Below are 10,875 nucleotides of genomic sequence, written 5' to 3' on the forward strand. Positions count from 1 at the left end.
GAGAGACAGAGTGCAAGCAGGGGAGGGGCAGAGAGACAGTGAGACACAGAATCCAAAGCAGGCTCCAGGCTCCAGGCTCTGAGCTGTCAGCACAGAGCCCGACGTGGGGCTCAAACTCATGAACCGTGAGATCATGACCTGAGCCAAAGTCGGATGCTCCACCGACTGAGCCACCCAGGCACCCCTCCAGTCAAGCTTTAAGTGAAAATGTGTTTCAAGTCACCATAAGCTGGGTGAATACAAAGATCTGGGATTTTTAACGCATGTATGAAGCATTGGAAGATTAGCAGATTGGCAGATTTCTAAAGTAAGAGAACAACTCAATTCATCTAGCAAAGATTGCCTGGATCTGTGTGTCCAGCTGGGCAGTGTGTTCAAAGTTGAAAAAAAAAAAAAGTGGTTTGGGTTGACTTTCTTCTTTCTTAGAAAACTCCTTGGGTAGAAACAGCCTCCCAAACCCCCCAAGAAGACAAACACCTATTCATCATTCAAAAAGCACCTCCCATGTCACAGTGAAGTTTTCCATCAGCTCTGCTGCAAAGCCTTCCCTCAGCCCCAAGGCAAAGGTTTGTGATCTCTTAGCAGGCTCCTTTGTCCCCTTGTGGAGACATCCCTTTCCCCTGCTCACCATACACCATGTTAGCATTCAAGAGTGGTCTGCCTCCAGCACATCATCCCACTGACCTCCAGGGCTGATTCTCGTGACCCGGATGATTAGACACGGGATCTCTTCCTCATTCAGTACCCAAGAAAATGACATCGCACCTAGTAAAAACCTTCCATTTGGTACAGGGCAAAGAAGTAACTCACAAACAAGTGTCTGTCCATGTGTGTATATTGTCCACTGGCCTGTGGTTTTTAGGTCTTATTGATTTTTGTAACCTGTGCTTATGTAGCACAGATTATATGTACCTCATACATCGATGTGTGTTCTTGCGATAACTTCAGGGAAAATAATGCAACAATTTTCCTTTCCTTTTCCTAGGTTTTTGTTTTCTAGGACCCATCTAGATCTTAAAATGTTTTCATTTTCACTGTAAATGAGGTAGCCTCAAATTTGTAAAAGGAGTCCAAATTTTTATATTTCCAGCCCTGAGATCCAGACACACAGAAGCAACTTCCGACATGACTCTCCACTTCTACATCTAATAAGCATCTCAAGACTATCATGGCCAAAACAGAACAATGGATTTTACCCGCAACCCCTTCCTAAAAGTGACCCTCCCCACTCTTCCCATCTCCATGTCTTCAACATGCACCTGGTACCCTGGATCTCATATCTGCCTCCTGCTATTTCCCTGGTCCAAGCCATCACCATCTCACCTCCAGCTAGTCTCCTGTTCCCATCCCTGTCCTCTACACACAGCAACAGCTAAAGCACCCTTCTTAAAATATTAATCATATCATGTTATTCCTGCCCTCAAAAGTCTTCAGAGATTTCTCCAGATACTTAGAACAAAACCCAACTCCTTCCTAGGAGCCTCCAATGTTCAATACCAAATATGGCCTGCCCACCTCTGATCTCACTTTCTACCTCTCTCCACCATATTTTTAGGGTCCAAATTCCCTTCTGTTCTAGGAACCTGCCACATTTTTCTCCTCTTAGAACTTTGTGTTTGTTCTTCTCTTTGCCCACGAGGCACTACCAGGTCTTTCGGCCAGCTCTGTCATGTCCTTCTGGTCTCAGCCTAACTATTAGCTCCTCAGAGAAGCCTTCCCCAACCAACCCTCTCAAGTCACTCTCCAAGCACCCTCTAAAACAATCCCCTATTTTGTGTGCTTTGAACATTATTTTGTTCATCGTCTATCTCCCCCACTAGAATGCGAACCCTGTGGGAGCAGGGATCTTGCCTGTCCCATTCACTGCTATATCCCCAACTCCTAGAACAGGGCGGGTGTGCACTTGTGGAATGAAGAGGGAGGAATTCTGGGGGGGAAAAAAGTTGTCAACAAGAAATTTGAATTTTAGTACAGTCACCAGGAAGTAGCTGTTCTGTAGACACATGATGCTTACTTTGTTGTCAGCCACAGGAGTAAGTGAGGACTACGTACAAAGAACTATCCAGTGACAAATGTGCAACAGTTTGCTCCGTGACAACTTCCAAACTGCATGCAAGTATGTCAATGCGCTCATAAAACAGATGTTATCCAAATTGCCTGTAGGGCCAACACAGCTGTGTCGGACAGGTGGCTGCTTAGAGAGTAGGCAGGACTGTCACCTCACAGAATAGATTCTCACTGACTGAAAGCATCACAGTAGATCCAAAACATGCCATACCAAACGAACACCCCAACCTTTTGGTACAATGGAAAGAGGATGAAGAAGTGATCTATTTTATAAATTGCAAAACTTGATCTTACCCTGACCCAAATCCTGGTCACTGACTAATTAGCTCCCTCTTTGGGTACATATATTTGCCTCCTTCTCTGATTCTGTCCTCCCGATACCAATCTCACACCCTCAATCCCCTTATCACCCAGCTAAAATGGTGTTTATAAACTGAAAGTACCCCAGAGGCCATCCCAGAATGAATTCCATTACTGTTGGCCATGTCGATGGCCAATATGAAATATGATGGAATCTGTGTAATGAATATGTGATAAAGAGCTCATCATTGTCAAGCTGAGCCACCAGCATGGTACTAACCATATGGAGCTTAATGTGGCTATAACTCCTTACAGACTCACCCAACCATCTCTGTACTCTTAGGAGCGTGCGATGTGCTCTTAGCTGAGAATCTAGAGAACTTCCTACTCTCTCCCTCCCTCCCCACCCATCTAAAGATATTTAATTTTTTGCTTCCTAGTCATATCTTAGAGAACAAGGTGGGGTGGGTGAGGGAATCAGAAGTCCTCATTTTTCTCTGGTTGAGTCCTTACTTTCATGTGGCATGGAGGAAGCACATGGGCTTTGAAATCATGCATATCATGTGACCCGGGCAATTAGTGAATTCCTGTCTTCCGTGACTTCCTCTGATGTTTAAATCCCTGTTTCAGGCCTTTTGTGATCAACAAGTCACAATTTGGCCATCACCTATCACCAGCAGGAAATGTTGTGCATCTTAAGAAATACCTCTCTGTGATGTTTCTTATGTCACACAGCATACCCGCTGTGACAGGTGCCATGGTGAGAGAGCCACCTCAAGGTTCTGTGATGAGGTTCTTAGAGAAGGGAAACAGAGGGCCTACCCCATTGCTTTAGTGGCTGTGAAAGAAATAAAGGACAACATCCAACAGAGCTGGTTTTTTAGAGGAGGTAGTTATGTATTCAAGCTCTGGGATTAAAAAAATACAATGCTTTGCCACTTACTGGCCATATGATATCAGGTGACTAACAACCTCTTTAGCCTCAGTTTCTGAAAATGAGACAAAATACAGCACCTATGCTGCAGGCTGCTGAAGGATTAAATTAGGTAATATATATGAAGACTTTAATATAGCTCCCAGCAGGTGGGAAGTATGTCAATAAATCTTAGCTGTTCCTTTGGCAGTATGGAGAGTTTGAGTTTCCAGATGCATGGTGATCAAATGCATCTTTAGTTATCCTTATTGTTTGATGATTTTGTTGGAAGCACTCATGCATGACAGAGGCTCTTCCCGACCTGCATTTCCAATATTCCTGGAAGGGTGAGAGAAGGGGGTCGGGGGGAGTGTGCCAACAGAGACATTATTCCACAAAACTAATTGCCTGGGAGTCTAGGGCACAGGTGCCTTGGCATGGGTACTAGATGACAAGGCAATCATAGAAATAACCAACTCATGGGGTAAGTGTGAGAATTAAATGAGATAACGTATATGTAACTACTAACAGTCTAAGAAGTCATTGCCTTTTCCTCTTTCCTTTGCATGGTTTGGAAAATGCTTCAGGTCTTTATTTAGTAACTTGCCAAATAAATTTTTACACCCCCCTCCCCCGGGCAAATCTTAAGAGACCATTTCGTTCCATGATAAATTCTTGAAATGCTATGTGTTTCTTAAACATTTTTTTTTAATCATCTCGCCTTCCTTTCTCACCCTTTGATCCTTTCGTTCCCTTGTAGTCTCTCTATTTCTCACATTCCTTTAATTTACATTTTGTTGTAGAATCCTGGTACAAGAGCTTTATTGTGGCACCAATCATAGAATGACTTTTTTAAATGGTCAGTTTCTACAGAAGAGTAGAATCCTAGCAGGATGCATCCTGCCACACTCTGATAGATATCCTTTTTTTTTCCGAATAAAAAAAGAAATGGCTCTTATGGTATTCTATGCAAATGAATGCTGACTATAAGTTGGAAACACATTCAGCTGCCTCCTCAAACAAAGATGTCTTTTCAATGTCAGAATTCTTGAAAGTCCTTGAATAAAAATTCACTTCCCTCTAGAGTCGTATTGATGTATTTTTAATATTGCTATTTTTCTTTTATTGTTGCATTGAGATGCATTCTCATTTTGTTTGTAGTTCATAATCAAAAGGAACCAAGGGAAAAACTAGTAAGGGTCTATTGAAAGAGTTAAATCATTTCCCTACAGCTTTCCTAAGCGGAACTGATAGTCTTAGTCTGACTTAGAGAGCTGGAATAGAAAGGCTGCCAACATCTGTTTTGGTCAGAGACAGATAAAAGAGACTAATTCATAGTGGGAATAACCCATGTGTGGCATTCTGTATTCCATTACCCTTTCCACAAAAAAAAAAAAAAAAAAAAAAAATACGCATGATACAGATAGACAGATATATTTCTACCTAAACTTTTCCACAGTGAAAATAAAAGAAACGTGAAAGGCTCAAAAGAGTAATTATTGATTTATTTACCTAGAATGAAGCCAGGAGCACATCATCATCACCACCACTACCTTGTAAGGTTGGGTCTCAGCCATCTGACAGAACTGGTCTTGAAATCTAAAAATACAGAAGTGAAAATAACTTTTCAAATACCTGTAGAAACATGAGTTAGGGTTGACAGAAACAACTGAGATACAGGAATAATGTAAAATCTTTATTGTATCCATTAGTTTCAACCTTCTCTCCATTAAAACTAATTCAAGAACCATTAATATATAGCCAAATAAAGTTACCTGAGATGCTCTTCTCTCATTATTGGTAAAGATGCTAACAGGTAGGCAAGAGAAGTAGTAAGCTATCTGGATAATTGATGAAATGAGTAAGCCACATAGAAATAATCAGGGCATGGCTATATCAAAAGATCAACACTAGAAAAAAAATGTTTTGCATTTAACAGGAATGCAGCTATGGAGATAGAGAGAGAGATTTGGTTTCTTTGGTTGGTTAGTTGGTTGGTTGGTTGGTTGGTTGGTTGGTTGGTTGGTTGGTTGGCTGTGAATGAACACTGTCAGCTTCCTTTCTTACCTAATAATATACAAAAAGCCTCCAACATCCAGGATCATCAAGAAACTTGTTTAATTCTGAATTACTTCAGGTAAGTAGCTCAATGCTTAGTAGCTTGGCGCTTTCTTTTTTGACACTAATCCTTGCATGACTGAAACAGCATTGTGATCAGAACAGAGTTTTATGATATACTTTTGACAGTGAACAGGAAAATCTTGAGTCAGTGCAGCCCAGTGGATGAACTATATGCCACAGTTTTGACACCCAGAGCCCGTGATTCCCATGAGAGGAAAAGATCCACCCTGGCTACTCCAAAAGTGGAGGGCACAAGCACTCTTGTTCTTCTTATTGAGATTTGGATGCTCTTCTCCTACTTAAAAATTAAGCAAGAGCTCTTCATGACTAATCCTAGTCTTTTGTTTCCTCTATCTCTTTCCTTCTTTTTTTTTTCTTCTTTGTCATCTTTTTCACCGTCCCTTTCTCTTCCATGGCCATGGAAATTGGTTGCGGTCTAGGTGGGGGTTATGCCTTATACCTGAATACTAGAATACAAGCTCACTGGGGTCTAAGACTGTACAAAGAAGGGGCTCAAACATGCACTTTAAATAGAATAAAGCCAGACTACCCCAAGGTCCTATACTGAAGAAGTAACCATGTCAGAAGGGGAGCAGTTCCTACCCAAGGAAGGTCAGGCTGGTCTGGCGCATTGTTTCTTCTATCTCAGCATCTGAAAACATTTGCTTCTGAGCAACTGTCTTGTTAAATAACAACTGTAGTCTTTGATACTCAGAACATAGTACAAATGTTTTATGTTTCTGAATTCTTTAAACATCTCAGAGCCTTAATTAACCAGAACTCAATGAAATGGAACACTAACTACCACTACTCTCCAAAAAATATTTTAAATTTTTTTCATCATTTTACTTTCATGGAAAAGATCCAAACTTTAAGTGACTCACAGAGACCACAGATACAATTGATAAAAATGTCTCCACGTACACCTAAGACAGTATATATTCAGGCCAATCTCTTAAATCTTCTACAGGCAGAGCATGTAATACTGAATGCATAATGATCATACGTATTGAGATTTTAATGCTGAAGCAGAACAGAGCCATGATAATGGAAGAAATATTGCTATGTTCTCTGTTTTTACTAAAGCAAGAAAAACTGCTACTGCCCTTCAGAAAGATTTTCAACAAGAGAGAGTATTCTTTTTTTCTTTGCATTCCAGATAATTGAATTTCTTTTTTCATCTGCCAAAGAATGTCAGTGCTCTGATCCTTCTAAGAAATTTGGGAGTAGTAGCCTGGAATTATTTATGATTTATGCCTACTGCCATAAAGGATTTGAGGCCCGTATTCAAAGAATTGATATGACCAATATGCTAGACTCTGCCCTTGACTTTTTGACCAAAGTTGTGTGCTTCTTTTACTCTAACTGTAAAACAAAAGACACAGAGTCATAGGATGACAGAGTTAGAAGGGACCTTTACTACTAGAAACTGTAGATCATTTTGTAGAAAACCAAGTTCCAGAAAAGTAAAATAATCTGTCCAAGGCCAAAGGGCTCATCAGTAGCAGCGCTGAGAGAAGAACCAGGTCCCCTGACCGCAAGTCTTTTCCCATTGGCCCAGACAGTCTCCCTGCTGTGCAGCTCTCCAGAGGATACTGCAATAAGGATGAGACAGACCATTTTGTAAAGTCAGAATACTGGAGCATGCCCTGAAAGTATAAAGTACTAAGGCCAGTTTTCCTCTAAACACCAAGCTCTACCCTCTTACTTAGATAACCCAAGAGGCACCTCAAATGGGTCACAAACTAGCATCTCAGCTGCCATGTGGCCACCAACATGTGCCTCCTTTGCCCTGCCAGTGTTCCTCGGGTTACTGTCTCTGGCAGAGCCACTGATCAAATGGAGTCCAAGAAGAACCTGCCTCTGAAAGCACCAATGCCCACCATTAGGCTTCCAGATTGCTTTCCCTGGATGGTGTCAGTGGGGAGTGCTGGTGGTAGAGGCCAGCTCACTTGTTGTGGACCAGAGCTTGTAGCATCAGGAGATACCAGACCATTAAGCCGGGAGTGGGGATGCATACAAGGGAAGGAGGTATAGTAGGTCAGTGAACTAAAGAGGGTCTGAAGCATGTATTGGGAGATGGAAAATGGCTCCATGGGTTCAGAGTCCCAGAGAAAAAGAATGTCATGGGAATGCAGTCCAAAGAAATAACTGGATTTTTTGTCTTTCACATGTAGTCTTTTGATGAATCAGGTCCACATTTAGGGCCTGGGGGCAGGAGCAGGTACAGGTATAACTTTTTCCTTCTTTTCTGGCAAAGCCGTAGTTAATTGTTGGGGTGGGTGTTCCAAGAGCCATCTCAAGTGGACCAAGTACCTTTCTCCTCCACTGGCTCCATAGCTCCTCCTCCAATATCTCACATGGAAGAGGCTTTGGCTCTGGAAAAATAGAGGTATATTCTAAGAGTAGGAAACTCAACTTTATGGGCAGTGGTGTGCTAGGAAAAGTTTGACAATCGGCTCTCTACAAAAAACATGCACACATAAATACATGTGTACATGTAATATAAATTTCCTGACATAAATAACGTTTGACTATAATATATAACTGTAAGAAAATATTCAAGCCTCTGCATTAGAAATTCCATATAGTCAGTTAATTTCTCACAGAACACTTTCCTTGATTCTTATCTTACTGTTGTATCCTTAGCCACCCATGGTTGCAATGATCAAACAAGTATAATTCCAACTTGAATACTGGTGAATATTTTCATTTATATTAAGGAGTAATAAACAACAAAGACATGCGTCAGAACAACACCTGTTCATGGATGATGTAAGCAGCTTCGTTGCTGAATCAGATAATAGTTTCTGAATATCAAAGGAATATTTCCTCAATGTGAGGGGGCTGTCCACAAGGTAACGAATATAGGCACAAAACAGATTTAAACTTAATGCTACTCATGTTATTACTATTTTCTCCATCATTTTCTTACGTCTAGATAGTCAACAAAAGGATAAATCAAGCCATGATTTCTAGCCAATTTCTGTGGTGTAAATTCTCCCATCATGCAGATTTCAAACTGTCATTGTGACTCACTGACTATGCGGTCGTGAAGAGTGAGGCAGCACGGCACTATCTTTTCTGTTCACGGTACAGGTAGGATGGATGTGAATCAGCTCAAGAGCATGGGTCATGTTAAAATGTAGCAAAATAATTTAAAAGTGGTGAGTAGGGGGTTTTGTTACCTTTGTTTTTAAATATAACTGTTGTAATTGTAAGTTTATGAAATTGAATTCTTCAATAGCGGCTATGTTTAACCAGGGGCTCACAGAATTCCTAAAAACTTCACCATCAGCTCTCATAAACTGGCACAGGCCGGCTCTAGCACTCCACTGGAGGGAAAAGACATTCTTTGGAAAATGAGTATCAGGAAAAAGATTGCTAGTTCGTAAGATATGTGTTCATATTAGGTTATAAAGCCGTTTATTAAGAAACTGAATTTTCAAGCCCTTGTCTAGTCAGTAGATTTGGCTTTTCTGGCCAAGTGTGGGGGGTTGGATTCTCCCACTTCCCCCACAGGCTCTAACCACCCCCAACCAACTCTCCCACAGACACCCACTGCACAGAAGGGATTCATTTAGCGCACCTCATGAGAGTTTCACCTTGTCCTATCCAAAATAACTCTTTCTGGAGCCAATTTTTTAGTGTAATTTATTCCAAACCTTTGATGGGGAAACTTGTACTCTTGAAGCTGTTCAGATGTGCAGCCAGCGGGGAGCTCCTGGGCCACACTGGCTTCTACAGCTACAGATGCTGTGGCCAAGCCCGACGCCCAGGGACACCACGTGGATTTCTAACATTCCTTGAGGGATAGCAGATCCATAGCCTATAAATGAATGCATTATGCTTATCCACGTACATGTTTTTAATCTGTGACAGGTATTTTATGGATTGGAGCCTTCATTTAAATGTTACATAATCCTCCTTTAATAAATAATGTGAATATTCAATATAATTGAAACAAGAAAGCCTGCCTTTGCTTCCGCATAAGTGGTTCAAAAACAAAAAGACTCAGCACAGATTAGAGATTGATCATCAAAAAGATCAGTTACATTAGAAAGTATGATCACGTGTCTGTCATAGCTTAATCGTAATGAAAGAAGTATAAATGATATTAGCATGTTTGCCTTCTTACATGGTCATCTTGAGCTCTTCAGACATAAGAAGCCAAAGAAATGCACCATTTGGTGAAATTACTAATTTGGCTTAACTAAAAGCAAAGCCAGGATGAATCAATTAAAAATACTAAGTTTCAAAATACGTTTTACAAGACACTTTTTAAAGAAATTAATTTGCATTAATTTTCAGGATAAGACGTAAGTGAAATTCCATCCACACTGCCAAGGAGGGTATTTACTTCAACAGCTTAAAGTGTACGAGACTGATGTAGGGAATCTGTTGATCTTAAAGAGTTTGTACCTGTAGCATTTAGCACAATGCCTGACTGAACATTCAAAAGGAATTTCTAAAATGAATGGACGAATTAATACCTTAATGACTGACGACAATTTATTAGCATTATTTTTTAAAGTTTCTTCTGTTACATAGACTAAAAAATATGTTTGTAATTTTACTTATGGTACTAATTTCTTAAATAAACATTTTCTCTATTAATATTATTAAAATTTAGTCCTTTACTAAATTATCATGTTTTGAATTATGAGAGTCTGTAATTAAGAAGTCCTAGTATTCTTCTGTGGCTTTTTCCTGTCCAGGATCCATTTCCCTTTCTGCCATTAATAACACCCTGATTTTCTCCTGGGGAACCATCTCTCCCCTTCTCATAGTCCATCCGGATACACTGAGATGGACCCCAGCACCAGTCCACAAGTGGTCATATGATCCAAACCTGGTATTGTCAGTGGTTAGTATACAAGGACTTTATGCACAAATCCCAACTGTGTACCTGAGACATCCTTACAAGAGAACCTAAGCACCTTTATAACAAGAGGATAAATAGCATGGGTTCTCCTCTGCTTTGTGAACTGTGCTTAAGTATGTGTGGCCTGGTGAACCTTGGTACTTTATGCAAGGCAGTGTGCTAAGCGCTATCAGAGTTACAAAATAAGTTAGACGGTCTCTACTTTCTAGGAACATAGAGGCCACCTGTGGAGTCAAATGTACTCCACACCAAGCACAGCATGAGTGCTAGAACAGATGGGCAAGCAAAGGGCTATCTCAGTGGAAGTAAGAACTGATTAAATCTAGTGAACAGTAAATACGAGCATTTCTGCACAATTTCCAAAATGGCTTGGTTTTTAACAGGTGCTAGAGAAGAAGCCTCACAAGAAAAAGGAAAAATCCATGGAAAGGCACTGAATAGGGAAAATGCCTAAGGGATGCATGAAATGGGATTAGGGAATAAGCTAGGAATGGAGCATTTGTCAGATTGAGGAGGGCTTTGAACACCTAGCAAAGAAACTGGACCCAATTCCAGAGGCATTTTTTAAAAATTTCATTTTACATATACA

The sequence above is a fragment of the Puma concolor genome, chromosome B1, assembly GCF_028749965.1.
Source record: "Puma concolor isolate L17-30 chromosome B1, mPumCon1.1.hap2, whole genome shotgun sequence".
NCBI lineage: Eukaryota > Metazoa > Chordata > Mammalia > Carnivora > Felidae > Puma > Puma concolor.